Genomic DNA, 16,751 nt, shown 5'->3' with positions numbered 1-16,751 from the left:
AAATATATGGTTTGATGGGGGTAATTTACATTGCCCGGCTTCAGAAATGTCCCAAATAGGACATGGGTGCATGATGACAGATATGAAAATTCCAAGTTGAAAAACTGGAATGCGCCCCCTAAAAATAAGGCCTTTTAGCCCCCAGAGAACCCAACACACCTATACATGGGTGGTATCACTGTACTCAGGAGATGTTGTTGAACACGTATTGAGGTGGTTTTTGGCAGTAACACATAACAGGGACTGAGAATATATGCCTAAAGTACAATTTGTGTGAAAAATAATGCAAAAAAAATGACTACCTAAAAGTTTGACAAAGACTAGTGGTTGAATTAGTGCATGGATGGAAAGTGTTAAAATACCAGCATTTGAAATACCCTAGGGTGTCTACTTTTCAAAAATATATGGTTTGATGGGGGTAATTTACATTGCCCGGCTTCAGAAATGTCCCAAATAGGACATGGGTGCATGATGACAGATGTGAAAATTCCAAGTTGAAAAACTGAAATGCGCCCCCCTAAAAATAAGGCCTTTTAGCCCCCAGAGAACCCAACACACCTATACATGGGTGGTATCACTGTACTCAGGAGATGTTGTTGAATACATATTGAGTTTTTTTTGGCAGTAACACATAACAGGGACTGAGAATATATGCCTAAAGTACGTGTGTGAAAAATAATGCAAAAAAAATGACTACCTAAAAGTTTGACAAAGACTAGTGGTTGAATTAGTGCATGGAAAGTGTTAAAATATCAGCATTTGAAATACCCTAGGGTGTCTACTTTTCAAAAATATATGGTTTGATGGGGGTAATTTACATTGCCAGGCTTCAGAAATGTCCCAAATAGGACATGGGTGCATGATGACAGATATGAAAATTCCAAGTTGAAAAACTGGAATGCGCCCCCTAAAAATAAGGCCTTTTAGCCCCCAGAGAACCCAACACACCTATACATGGGTGGTATCACTGTACTCAGGAGATGTTGTTGAATACATATTGAGGTTTTTTTTGGCAGTAACACATAACAGGGACTGAGAATATATGCTTAAAGTACAATGTGTGTGAAAAATAACACACAAAAATGACAACCTAAAAGTTTGACAAAGACTTGTGGTTGAATTAGTGCATGGAAAGTGTTAAAATACCAGCATTAGAAATACCCTAGGGTGTCTATTTTTCAAAAATATATGGTTTGATGGGGGTAATTTACATTGGCCGGCTTCAGAAATGTCCCAAATAGGACATGGGTGCATGATGACAGATGTGAAAATTCCAAGTTGAAAACCTGGAATGCGCCCCCTAAAATTAAGGCCTTTTAACCCCCAGAGAACCCGACACACCTATACATGGGTGGTATCACTGTACTCAGAAGATGTTGTTGAACACATATTGAGGTGTTTTTGGTCAGTAACATATAACAGGAACTGAGAATCCATGCCTAAAGTACAATGCGTGTGAAAAATAACACACCAAAATGACTACCCAAAAGTTTGACAAAGACTGGTGGTTGAATTAGTGCATGCAAAGTGTTAAAATACCAGCATTTGAAATACCCTAGGGTGTCTACTTTTTAAAAATATATGGTTTGATGGGGGTAATTTGCATTGTCCGGCTTCAGAAATGTCCCAAATAGGACATGGGTGCATGATGACAGATATGAAAATTCCAAGTTGAAAAACTGGAATGCGCCCCCCTAAAAATAAGGCCTTTTAGCCCCCAGAGAACCCAACACACCTATACATGGGTGGTATCACTGTACTCAGGAGATGTTGTTGAACACGTATTGAGGTGGTTTTTGGCAGTAACACATAACAGGGACTGAGAATATATGCCTAAAGTACAATTTGTGTGAAAAATAATGCAAAAAAAATGACTACCTAAAAGTTTGACAAAGACTAGTGGTTGAATTAGTGCATGGATGGAAAGTGTTAAAATACCAGCATTTGAAATACCCTAGGGTGTCTACTTTTCAAAAATATATGGTTTGATGGGGGTAATTTACATTGCCCGGCTTCAGAAATGTCCCAAATAGGACATGGGTGCATGATGACAGATGTGAAAATTCCAAGTTGAAAAACTGAAATGCGCCCCCTAAAAATAAGGCCTTTTAGCCCCCAGAGAACCCAACACACCTATACATGGGTGGTATCACTGTACTCAGGAGATGTTGTTGAATACATATTGAGTTTTTTTTGGCAGTAACACATAACAGGGACTGAGAATATATGCCTAAAGTACGTGTGTGAAAAATAATGCAAAAAAATGACTACCTAAAAGTTTGACAAAGACTAGTGGTTGAATTAGTGCATGGAAAGTGTTAAAATATCAGCATTTGAAATACCCTAGGGTGTCTACTTTTCAAAAATATATGGTTTGATGGGGGTAATTTACATTGCCAGGCTTCAGAAATGTCCCAAATAGGACATGGGTGCATGATGACAGATATGAAAATTCCAAGTTGAAAAACTGGAATGCGCCCCCTAAAAATAAGGCCTTTTAGCCCCCAGAGAACCCAACACACCTATACATGGGTGGTATCACTGTACTCAGGAGATGTTGTTGAATACATATTGAGGTTTTTTTTGGCAGTAACACATAACAGGGACTGAGAATATATGCTTAAAGTACAATGTGTGTGAAAAATAACACACAAAAATGACAACCTAAAAGTTTGACAAAGACTTGTGGTTGAATTAGTGCATGGAAAGTGTTAAAATACCAGCATTAGAAATACCCTAGGGTGTCTATTTTTCAAAAATATATGGTTTGATGGGGGTAATTTACATTGGCCGGCTTCAGAAATGTCCCAAATAGGACATGGGTGCATGATGACAGATGTGAAAATTCCAAGTTGAAAACCTGGAATGCGCCCCCTAAAATTAAGGCCTTTTAACCCCCAGAGAACCCGACACACCTATACATGGGTGGTATCACTGTACTCAGAAGATGTTGTTGAACACATATTGAGGTGTTTTTGGTCAGTAACATATAACAGGAACTGAGAATCCATGCCTAAAGTACAATGCGTGTGAAAAATAACACACCAAAATGACTACCCAAAAGTTTGACAAAGACTGGTGGTTGAATTAGTGCATGCAAAGTGTTAAAATACCAGCATTTGAAATACCCTAGGGTGTCTACTTTTTAAAAATATATGGTTTGATGGGGGTAATTTGCATTGTCCGGCTTCAGAAATGTCCCAAATAGGACATGGGTGCATGATGACAGATGTGAAAATTCCAAGTTAAAAAACTGGAATGCGCCCCCTAAAAATAAGGCCTTTTAGCCCCCAGAGAACCCAACAGACCTATACATGGGTGGTATCACTGTACTCAGGAGATGCTGCTGAAGACATATTGGGGTGTTATTTGGCAGTAACCCTTAACGTTCTCAGTAAATGTATTCTTGAATTGCTATTTTGTCAAAAAAATCACCATTATTTTTTTTTTCTTCAAACTTTGGCATAGATTGGTGGTAAAATAGTTGCATGGAAAGAGTCAAAATACCCCATGTTTAATACCTTAGGTTGTGTTCTTTTAAAAAAATATATTTATGTGAAGGGTTAATCAGGGATTCCTGACAGATATCAGTGTTCCAATGTAACTATCACTAATTTTTTTTAAAAAAATTTTTTGGAAATAGCAAAGTGCTACTTGTACTTATTGCCCTATAACTTGCAAAAAAAGCAAAGAACATGTAAACATTGAGTATTTCTAAACTCAGGACAAAATTTAGAAACTATTTAGCATGGGAGTTTTTTGGTAGTTGTTGAAGTGTAGGAGATTTTGAGGGTCAAAGTTAGAAAAAGTGTGTTTTTTTCAATTTTTTCCTCATATTTTAGAATTTTTTTTATAGTAAATTATAAGATATGATGAAAATAATGGTATCTTTAGAAAGTCCATTTAATGGTGAGAAAAACGGTATATAATATGTGTGGGTACAGTAAATGAATAAGAGGAAAATTACAGCTAAACACAAACACCGCAGAAATGTAAAAATAGCCTTGGTCCCAAACGGACAGAAAATAGAAAAGTGCTGCGGTCATTAAGGGGTTAAAAAGGTGTAAGGTGCACAGGTGCTCTAAGGTCTATGATTAAGGCTCACAATGAAACGCGTAAGACCGCCTTCTAGGATATGTTTGCTCCAAGGTGGATCAAATGTTTTAACTGATGGAGTTTGAATATTTGTAAGGATCATCCGTGATAACACTCTTTTTTTAAATTGTGCACTATACGGAGTGAGGTCTCCGTGGTTGAATAACGAACCCTAGCTGATTGGCTGTTTTTGGCTATTTCACGCCGAGAGGAGTGGGAGGAGTCTACTGATGAAGCACGGGATACAGTTCCCTGGAAGCCCATACTGAGACCGAGGCATGCGCTTAAGGGGTTGAGGTGCTTAGGAATTCATCCCCCCTGGCTGGTAAGTCCCCAGTGAGCTCTTTAAGTGGAAGTGAATATCCGTGTAAAAGTGGACTTTCAGGAAAGGAACAGGACGCGTGCAAGATTGGCGAAAGGTTGGTACCTGATAATATAAGGTTTAAGACTCTCTCAATAAGTATGGTGGTTTTGAAAGTGAACTTTACTAGGTGTTTAGCCCAAACCCTTTGCAGTGCTTTCTATTTGTTTATTTTTTATATAATCTCATGTGGTGGTGAAATGGTGGCATTAAATATACCAAAATGGGCCTAGATCAATACCTTGGGTTGTATATAGTTTTGACAGGAAAATAAATAAAAAAAAGCCCTATTTCTGTTTAAACAGAGTGATAGCAAAAATGATAAACATTCCATTTTGGGCAATATTCTATTTTTAGTTCTTCTCTGAAATTTCCGGGAATGAAGGGGTTAAATTCAAGGAACACCCCTTTGCTAGACACACTGTTCTTAAGGTAAACACTTAGGCCCCTATTTAAGAAAGGTCTTGCGGACCTGATCCGACACTGCGGATCAGGTCCGCAAGACCTCGCTGAATGCGGAGAGCAATATGCTCTCCGTATTCAGCATTGCATCAGCAGCTCACAAGAGCTGCTGGTGCAACGCCGCCGCCCCCTGCAGACTTGCGGCCCATCGGCCTCCAGCAGGGGGGTGTCAATCAACCCAATCATACTCGATCAGGTTGATTTCTGGCGATTCCTGTCCGCCTGCTCAGAGTAGGCGGACAGGGTTATGGAGCAGCAGTCTTTGTGACCGCTGCTTCATAACTGCTGTTTCTGGCGAGTCTGCAGACTCGCCAGGAACACGGGCCGTCAAGCTCCTTTCGGAGCTTGATAGATAGGCCCCTTAGAGAATTATAACAGGGGCTTCATAGTACTGGTGAGATTTCTTAGAGAATATCACAATCCTAGATACCTTTAGATAATCTGGTCAAATGACTTCCAGGTTCTGTCCCTTTTTCTTAAAGAATACAATGAGTTCTGCTCCTGTAAAGTCTGCACAATGATTTCTCCTCATGCTGTAAAGTTTTGAGAATCGAGCCCACAGTGCTAGCATTAATTAAAACAATGGGGCCCATTTAACAAGCTCCGTAGGGAGCTTGATGCCCCGTGTTTCTGGTGAGTCTTCAGACTCGCCAGAAACAGCAGTTATAAAGCAGCGGTCACCAAGACTGCTGCTCCATAACCTGTCCGCCTGCTCTGAGCAGGCGGACAGACATCGCCGGAAATCAACCCAATCAAGTACGATTGGGTTGATTGACACCCCCCTGCTGGCAGCCCGTTGGCCGCGAGTCTCTTGTGAGCTGCTGGTGCAATGCTGAATACGGCCAGCGCATTGCTCGCTGTATTCAGCGAGGTCTGGCGGACCTGATCCGCACTGTCGAATCAGGTCCCCCAGACTTTCTTAAATAGGGGCCTATGCCTGAATAATAATAGATGAGATTCTTCGTTTTTAAATGGACAGTCTACTCCAGAATTTTCATTTATTTTATCTAATCCTCTGCAGACTGCCCCCTTATTTCAGTACTTTTGATAGACTTGAAATTTAGCCAATCAGTGCTGACTCATAAATAACACCATGGGAGTGAGCATAATGTTATCTATATTGCACACATGACCTAGCACTTCCTAGCTGTGAAAAACTGTCAAAATGTACTAATATAAGAGATAGCCTTCAAGGGCTTAGATTATAGGTTTAGCTTTCAACAAAGAATACAAATAAAACAAAGCAAATTTGATGATAAAAGTAAATTGGAAAGTTTTTTAAAATTGCATGCCCTGTCTGAATCATTTTGACTAGACTGTCCTTTTAAGACGCAGGCGATCAATGACAAATAGATCAACTCATTGAAACAGCATCAAGGGCATTGTGTTAGCAATTTAAATTCACCTAACATTAAGGTATAGCAGAGCATCAAATCATTACTTGTGCTGCAAATGAGTAGTTTTTATAAAGGCTGTAAACATGTGAATTGCCCCCTTAATAAAAATGTTTAGATGTGTAATTATTATTTGAAAAGCATTCAATTAGTTATTTCAAAAACCCATCTATTTTTCTCTCTTCTTGAACACACTCAGTTATTGTGACGGAAATAGGTTAACATCTCATAACTGCTAAATAAATGTTTGCTTTGAAAAGAAAGTGTCCAAGGCATTCAAGAACGAAGCAACAAATACAAAAGGAAAAAGAGATTTGTTCTGTTACTAACTAGACAATCTAATTATAATGCTATTAATCTTAAAGGGACATGAAGCCCCAATTTTTTGTTCATGATTAATTAAGAACATGAATTTTAAACAACTTTTTAATTTACTTCTAGAATCAAACTATACCAAGAGAACAAAGCAATTATAAATCTTAGTTCTCTTGGTATCTTTTATTGAAAAGCAGGGACTTAAAAGCAGAAATGTGCACGTCTCTGGATAACTATATGGATGTAGCTTTGCTAGAATGTTATCCATTTGCAAGAACACTGATGACTACACTATTTCCTGCCCTATAGTGCTCCAGACAAATACCTAGGTATTTCTTCAACAAAGAATACCAAGGGAATAAAAGTAAATTGGAAACTTTCATAATATTGCATGCACTGTCTAGATCACAAAATCATTTTTATGGGGTTTCATATGTCTTTAAAGGGATATGAAACCCAAACATTTTCAATTGTGATTCAGACAGAACATACAATTTTAAAAGAGTTTTCATTTTACTTCTAATATTACATTTGCTTTGTTGCCATGATATATTTTTTTAAGAGATACATAGGTAGGCATCATGAACACTGCATGACAGGAAATAGTGCTGCCATCTAGTGTTCTTGTAAATGGATAGCATTCTTGCAAAACTGCTGCCACATAGTGTTCCAGACACGTGCACACTCCTGATTTTAAGTCCCTGGTTTTCAAAAAAGATTCCAAGAGAACAAAGAAACCTTGATAAAATAAGTAAATTAGAAAGTTCTTTAACATCGAATTCTCTATCTAAATCATGAAAGAAAAATGTTGGGTTTCATATCCCTTTAATAAATGGCAAAGATTGTGAGAAGATACAATGTCCAAACTAAATTCAACAGAGTTGTTTAAAGGGACATGAAACCCAAACTTGTTCTATCATGATTTAGGTAGAACATACAATTTTAAACAACTTTCCAGTTTATTTCTATTATCAAAGGAGCAGCAATGCACTACTGGTTTCTAACTGAACATATGGGTGAGCCAATGGCAATCAGTTTACATACATTCATGGACAAAAATATTGGCACACCTGCATTTCTGTCAGATAAATCACCACTTTGCCCAGAAAATTGTTGCAATTACAAATGTTTAGGCATTCTCATATTTATTTATTTTGTTTGTATTGGTTTGACACAAAAAAGTGGAGAAAAAAAGCTAAACCTGACCCATTCCAAGCAAAACTCCAAAAATGAACTGTACAAAATTATTGGCACCCTTAATTTAATATTTGGTAGCACACCCCTTGGAAAAAATAACTGAAATCAATTGTTTCCTGTAACCATCAATAAGTTTCTTACAGCGCTTTGTCTTAAATCATTTCTGTGTGCTTTTTGACATGTGCTTTGGGTCATTGTCCTGCTGTCAGACTCATGACCTCTGACGGAGATCCAACTTTCTGACACTGGGCTATACTTTGTACCACAAACTTTGTTGGTAGTCTTCTGATTTCATAATGCCATGCACACAGTCAAGACATCCAGAGCCTGAAAAAGAAAAGCAACCCCAAGACATCAGTGAACCTTCACCATTATTGACTGTAGGGACTGTATTCTTTTCTTTAAAAGCCTCATTTCTTTTTTCTGAAAACAGTAGAATGATGGGCTTTACCAAAAAGCTGTAATTTTGTCCATAGCACATTCTCCCAAAAGGATTTTGGCTTCTTAAGGTAAGTTTTGGCAAACTCCAATCTGGCTTTTTTATGTTTCTGTGTCAGCAGTGGGGTCTTCCTGGGTCTCCTACCATAGTGTCCCTTTTCATTCAGATGGAGATGTATAGTATGAGCTGACACATTTGTACCCTGTGCCTGAAGGTCAGCTTGATTTTGTCTGGAAGTTGATTGAGGTTCTTTATCCACCATTCGAACAATCCTTCGTTGCAATTTTTTATCAATTCTCTTTCATCCACGTCCAAGAATATTAGCTACAGTGCCATGGGCTGTAAACTTCTTGACAATGTTGCGCACAGTGGACACAGGAACATATAGATCTCTGGAGATGGACATGTAACCTTGAGATTGTCCATGCTTTTCCACAATTTTTGTTATCAATTCTTTGCTGCTCTTTCTCTTCTCCATGCTCAGTGTGGAACACAGAGACACACAACAGAAAGGTTGAGTCAATTTTTCACTATTTTAACTGGTTGCCGGTGTGATTTCTATATTGTCAGCACCTGTTAATTGATAGGTGAGTTTAATTACCAATTACAGGAACATCACAAACTTGGAATGCAATTATTTCTTAAAATTTTATGAAGGTCCCAATAATTTTGTCCAGTCCATTTTTGGATTATTGCGTGAAATGTGTCAGATTTGGCTTTTTTCTCTCCACTTTTTTGCGTCATATCACAACAAACAAAAGAAATAAACATAAGAATGCCTAAACATTTGTAATTGCAACAATTTTCTGGGTGAAGGGGTGCATTATATGACAAAAATGCAGGGGTGCCAATATTTTTGGCCAAAATATATATACATGTATACACTCATATACATGTGTATATATACTTTGGAGACATCTCCACTCAAATAAAACAAGAGTGGTTTACTGTTAGGATTTTTTGTGGGTGTTTCTTTTTAGTGTAGGTTTTTTGGGGGGGAGTTTGGGGTAGCAAAAGAGGTATAGGGCACTGCCCTACCAAATGCCTTTCTATGGGAAATGCCCAACCAAATGTTACTTTCAGGACAATTTTAAGAGTAGTATTTTTAGGTTTTTTTTTGTGGTGGGGAGTTACTTGTATTGTAGAATAGGGTAGTATTTTTTGTTGTTGAAAAAGAGCTTTCACTTTAGGGCAATGCCCTACAAAAAGCACTTCTAGGGGTTATTGTTATGCTTATTTTAGTGTTCGTATAGGGTATTTTTTTTTTAAGTTTGGCTTTATTTTTAGAATAGTCATAACTGTTGGTTTCTTATTTTTTGGTAAATTGTTTTTTTTTTTTTCTGTAATGATAGTTTATTTTTATTTTCTGTAGTTAGCTTTTTATGTAATGTTAGGCTGTCTTTTTAATGTAATGTTATTATTATTTTTTTTTTAGTGAGTAAGTTGCGATGAAGGTTATGGAAGAATAGGATTTAATAGTGTATAGGGGTACTTTGTGATGTGATGGTAGCGGTTTAGGGGTTAATAGTGAAGCGTGTACTTTGTAATATGGGGGTGTGGTGGTTTAGGGGTTAATAGTTCCGAGAGGTACTTTGGGGTGGTCTATGTAGCAGTTTGGGGCTTAATAGTGTAGTTTAGTGCAACTTTTTTCTCCGGTTCTTTACAAGAACTTTCAGGCTGCTTTAAAATTTTAAGAGTTAAATGTGAATGCGTTAGAGCGATCACATTTACTTTCAACTTGCAATATGAGTGGTCATTGCTGCTTAATGCCTTAATGCTTCAATGGAGCGAGAAAAGTAAAAAAAAAATCTTAAACCCATACTCATGCTCTAACCTGAATTGCCATAAGCAACCTACTCTAAAAATGCCTAAACTACAACATAACCCACTGCAAAGTTCCCCACTACACTAGTAAACCCTAAACAGTCACACCACTAAATCGCAAAATGCCTCTCTACACTATAAACCTCTAGACCTCCACTACCCCATCACAAAATATCCCTATACATTATTAACCCCTAAAACACCACATCCCTACATCACAAAGTACCCATCTACATTATTAACCCCTAAAACACCAGAAACCCATCACAAAATACCCCTCTACACTACTATACTTGATTAACCCCTTATCCTAAAAGTGTATAAGGATTTCTATTTCTGAGACTTTTACAGTTAAATCCAAAATAGGTAATATATAAAGATTATAGGGTGGCCGGGTGTCTGGTATTAGACCGGACTGTCCGGTTCTTCAGGTTACAGCTTGGTAATATTATTTTTTTTTTAAATGGACATAGGTAGCTAAGATGCTTTTGAAATTTTGTAAAAAATTATCTAGTAACCCAGGTCACCCAGCCCGTGTCAATTAAGTTCCACCGGCATCAAGTTCTAGCCCTAGTTTCAGCTGTAGTGGCTGCAGGCTACAACAGGAGGACTCCTTACTTACATCCAGATGTGCCTGTGCCGTGCGAGATTGTCGGACGTCATGTGATCACATAACAGCAGTTTAACTTTGAGTGTGAATTGGGTTTGCGAGAAAATGCGAGTAGAAAACGGGCCAGGCCTCCCAAACCATGACAATTCAAGAGGATCCAGGACAGTTGGGACGTCTGCTATTGGAGTATAGAATTGTCAAAGCTCTAAAGATAGGATAGAAGAATGAGGGACAGCAGGACAAAGTTACCAATCTAGGACAAACCTGTAAATTGAAGGCTGAATTGATATGCTCTGCTCATGTAAAGATCATGCTACCCACAATGCATGTCAGATACATGACAAGTAGGAGCGTGCATGGTCCACCGAACTTGTATTTTTACAGCTCAGATCACATAAAGGCCCTGCTAAGATCTAATTTTATGTTTTTAAACAAATGATCATTTAAAATCAGTTATAACAGCTTTAGATTCTGAGGTATGGTTTATATTTTGTTGTTGTACAAAATGTACGATAATCAGCAATGCCAGTACATTTTTCCAAAAAATGTGATAACCTTGCAGTTAGATCACTGGTTTTCAAACTTTTTCAAACCTGTCTCAGCTGTAGCGGCTGCAGCAGGAGGACACCACGCTTACATCCTAATGTGCCTGTGCCATGCGAGACTGTCGGACGTCACGTGATTACGCGAATGATGTCACAACAGCAAGAAGACCCACGGGCTGCGCTGTCTACACATGTTGCTATTTGACTTTGAGTGTGAATTCACTCAGTCAGAGCCAGCAACTTCAGCAAGATAAATAGATTACTTTAAAGGCAGCCCCAGCCATTGAATTAGTCACTTGCAATTCAAACAATGAGGTATGTCTCAGTTCTTTTTTTTTTTTAAATAATTGTTATATTTTAAAATCACCCTTCCTTCACCCACACAAAAACGTACGTATACACAAAAATAATTATATATTTTTTGTAGACAATTTATATAAGTATATTTAATAATATATATATAATATAATAATATTGTGTACTACTATATATACTATATATATATATATATATATATATATATATATATATATACATATATATATACAGGGAGTGCAGAATTATTAGGCAAGTTGTATTTTTGAGGATTAATTTTATTATTGAACAACAACCATGTTCTCAATGAACCCAAAAAACTCATTAATATCAAAGCTGAATATTTTTGGAAGTAGTTTTTAGTTTGTTTTTAGTTATAGCTATTTTAGGGGGATATCTGTGTGTGCAGGTGACTATTACTGTGCATAATTATTAGGCAACTTAACAAAAAACAAATATATACCCATTTCAATTATTTATTTTTACCAGTGAAACCAATATAACATCTCAACATTCACAAATATACATTTCTGACATTCAAAAACAAAACAAAAACAAATCAGTGACCAATATAGCCACCTTTTTTTGCAAGGACACTCAAAAGCCTGCCATCCATGGATTCTGTCAGTGTTTTGATCTGTTCACCATCAACATTGCGTGCAGCAGCAACCACAGCCTCCCAGACACTGTTCAGAGAGGTGTACTGTTTTCCCTCCTTGTAAATCTCACATTTGATGATGGACCACAGGTTATCAATGGGGTTCAGATCAGGTGAACAAGGAGGCCATGTCATTAGATTTTCTTCTTTTATACCCTTTCTTGCCAGTCACGCTGTGGAGTACTTGGACGCGTGTGATGGAGCATTGTCCTGCATGAAAATCATGTTTTTCTTGAAGGATGCAGACTTCTTCCTGTACCACTGCTTGAAGAAGGTGTCTTCCAGAAACTGGCAGTAGGACTGGGAGTTGAGCTTGACTCCATCCTCAACCCGAAAAGGCCCCACAAGCTCATCTTTGATGATACCAGCCCAAACCAGTACTCCACCTCCACCTTGCTGGCGTCTGAGTCGGACTGGAGCTCTCTGCCCTTTACCAATCCAGCCATGGGCCCATCCATCTGGCCCATCAAGACTCACTCTCATTTCATCAGTCCATAAAACCTTAGAAAAATCAGTCTTGAGATATTTCTTGGCCCAGTCTTGACGTTTCAGCTTGTGTGTCTTGTTCAGTGGTGGTCGTCTTTCAGCCTTTGTTACCTTGGCCATGTCTCTGAGTATTGCACACCTTGTGCTTTTGGGCACTCCAGTGATGTTGCAGCTCTGAAATATGGCCAAACTGGTGGCAAGTGACATCTTGGCAGCTGCACGCTTGACTTTTCTCAGTTCATGGGCAGTTATTTTGCGCCTTGGTTTTTCCACACGCTTCTTGCGACCCTGTTGACTATTTTGAATGAAACGCTTGATTGTTCGATGATCACGCTTCAGAAGCTTTGCAATTTTAAGAGTGATGCATCCCTCTGCAAGATATCTCACTATTTTTGACTTTTCTGAGCCTGTCAAGTCCTTCTTTTGACCCATTTTGCCAAAGGAAAGGAAGTTGCCTAATAATTATGCACACCTGATATAGGGTGTTGATGTCATTAGACCACACCCCTTCTCATTACAGAGATGCACATCACCTAATATGCTTAATTGGTAGTAGGCTTTCGAGCCTATGCAGCTTGGAGTAAGACAACATGCATAAAGAGGATGATGTGGTCAAAATACTCATTTGCCTAATAATTCTGCACACAGTGTATATATATATATAAATATTATTACACAATATTATTAAATACTTATTTATATATATATATATATATATATATATTGTCTATGTATATATAGATTCTGCTTGTCTATCGACCGTGGGAGTACGGCTTGAAAATGTCAGGATGTCAGGAATCAGACTGAGACGAGAAGTACAAAAATAATCACATCTTTATTAATAGCAAAAAATAATAAAATGTCCACAAGTTAAATAACAAGCCAGGAATCAAAACCAGAGCTGGTAGTCAGACGAGCCACGTCTAGAGCCAAAGCGAGTAGTCAGACAAGCCGGAATCAGGAACAAGGAGAACAGCAGAGTCAGGAACAAGCCAGGGATCAGGAACCAGGAGGGACGTCAGACAGCCAAGTAATACACAGGAGCTCTCACAAACAGGTCTGAGACAATGCAAGGGCAAAGCATACTGAACAGAGGCACTTTAAATAATAAGTGATGACATCACAATTCTGAGACTGCATCCTGTCTCACACGGATGATGTACACCAGTCTGGCCATAAAAGGAAGTGCAGGAAATGAGCAGCATCACACAGTATGCACCAGAGTCAGCAAGAGAGGTGAGTAAAATGACTGCCAGCAGCACATGGCAAACAAAGCAGGGAAAAAACATTGACAGAAAGTCACTTTTGCGCACACACTAATTGATGTAAATACACACACACACACACACACATATATATATATATATATATATATATATACATATACAGTATATATACAGTATATATATATATATATATATATATATATATATATATATCCAAAGTCCAATCTACATGATTACCCTTCTAAGGACATCTGCCTGGGGTGAAAAAATGTATTAAATGTCCCACAAAGCAAATGCACTCACAGGTCTTTGAAATAGGTTCAAAATTTAATTAAACATTTTCGGGGACAACTTTCCCTTCATCAGCATAACAAAACAATAATAAACTCACACTTAAAAAGAGAAAGTGAAAGAAAACATCTTAGTGACACAACTGTGAAAACACTCTAAAGTGCCAAAATTACTGTGTTTGGAACGCATAGCCATGTGATCCAATAGCAATCTAAACCAGAAGTAGTCGTAGTATATGTCACTTCCGGTGTGTAATCATATCAAGCATCTGTGCCTACCCAATTACATTCTGAATTGAAAGTTTCAATGTATATAAACATAAACATTATGTGCCATCATAATTCATAAATCAAAATATTACCATCTACTTTGTCAGCAGCATTTTTGTGTATCCACTAGTGCTATTTGCCAATCCTAGTTTCACTCTAGCATTTACGTTAATTAAAGAATGTGACACAAGTGGGTGTGACCATCCATTGTACCTAGAACTTGCCCCTATATTGGCCATGTGTGTATACTTCAATGTGAGCTTGTTGAGACGCAAATATTGCGTTGCAGCGTGTAAGAAAACCGGAAGTTACCTCTCAAGCCACTTCCGGTCTATACTGGGCAAGTGGGCATGTGTCATTAAAAATACAGATTACCAGACTTAATTATTGCCCAGTTTGAAGTATCAGCAACAGGGTTACACTTGCCAAGCATGTAATAGTACACAAGAAAATAAATTATACATCCAGTGACTTTTGCGACTAATAATTATCCTTCATAGACTGGGCTTGTGTTTTAATCATGATCCACATAATGACATGCTGTTATAGCACAATTGCAATAAAATGTATGATGCTTATTACTACATTGCTGGACTCTGAAATTATGCTACATATCCAAAACGACTAAAGCCATGGCTAATAAGCTGTTGGATTTCAGAAATACTCTCAATGGTAAGACAATATAACCTGGATGGTATAACTGGGAATTATATTACATGCCTCATCACACGTGAGGCTGTATCAAATGTGGCCTTATAAAAACAAAGATAAAAAATCATACACAAAAGAAAATTAGAAAGAAAAATTAATAAAGAAAACAGACAAATATAGATTGCTAAAAACAAAAGCAAATCAGTTGCAATTGTTGTAACATAATGTTTCCTTTTCCTGGTTTTAGTAACTAAACTCATGCACATTCTAATATTCATCAGATGTGGCTATTCACTGACATTGCCATGCATTAACACCATCATCCATTAACATATCAATCTAAATACACCCCAGTCATGACAGTATAGGGGTCTGCATGCTCTAGATTCACCCAGGTATTGATAACCATATGTCCCATTGATACAATAAGGGAGAAAACAGATTCCATATCCACAAGCAAATAATGTCCCTTGGTAGGAAGCTTCCATCGGTGATGCAACCTGTGTCTAGTAGTAGCTTAGACATCCTCAGTGGTTTGTGCACATAATGGGTGACTGACCTGCTACTGTGGTCATATCACATAAATGGTTGTATGGGGGAATTTAACATGCCTATCACCCATGGATGAATATATACCTGGGCATATATAGCCCAAAGCCCTTAACAACAAAATGGAGACCACAGTATCCTCACTCCTGGTATGTAGTGCATAAAGCAAACCTGTAACCAGGACGTTAGAAGGTATGGGAAGAGGGGGGTTAATACCACCAGAATAGGGGACTGCCTGTACCTGTCACCCCTGTCATGTCCGGATCCTGAAATAGTCCTGTGCATGTAGAGGGTAAGGGTATCATGCTGAACAAACGTACCGCAGCCCGAGGTATGCGCCCAACATTCCCCTTATGTGATTCACTCCACTTATGTTTGCACCCCTGGTATGTCACTCCAACCTATATAAGATATTTAAAATCAGGTGGTGAATTTAAACCTCCTGGGTGAATGCTAGAGTGAAACTATGATCGGAAAATAACACAAAAATACTGCTGATGATTTAGATGGTAATATTTTGCTTTATGAATTATGATGGCACATAATGTTCATGTTTATATACATTGAAACTTTCAATTCAGAATGTAATTGGGTAGGCACAGATGCTTGATACGATTACACACCAGAAATGACATATACTGCAACCACTTCCGGTTTAGATTGCTATTGGAACGAATGGCGTGCGTTCCAAACACAGTAATTTTGGTGCTTTGAGTGTTTTCCCAGGTGTGTCACTAAGATGTTTTCTTTCACTTTCTCTATTTAAGTGTGAGTTTATTATTGTTTTGTTATGCTGATGAAGGGGAAGTTGTCCCCGAAAACGTTTCATTAAATTTTGAACCTATTTCAAACAAAGACCCGTGAGTGCATTTGCTTTGTGGTATATATATATATATATATATATATATATATATATATATATATATTGACAGACACATATATATATATATATATATATATATATATATATATATATATATATATATATATATATATATATATATATATATTAGAAAGGAAGGAAAAGGCTGGCGCTGCTTCTTAAAATTCCAAAATTTATTTAT

Source organism: Bombina bombina, chromosome 1, assembly GCF_027579735.1.
Source record: "Bombina bombina isolate aBomBom1 chromosome 1, aBomBom1.pri, whole genome shotgun sequence".
Lineage (NCBI taxonomy): Eukaryota > Metazoa > Chordata > Amphibia > Anura > Bombinatoridae > Bombina > Bombina bombina.
The sequence above is the reverse complement of the archived record's forward strand: the minus strand, read 5'-3'. Positions refer to the sequence as shown.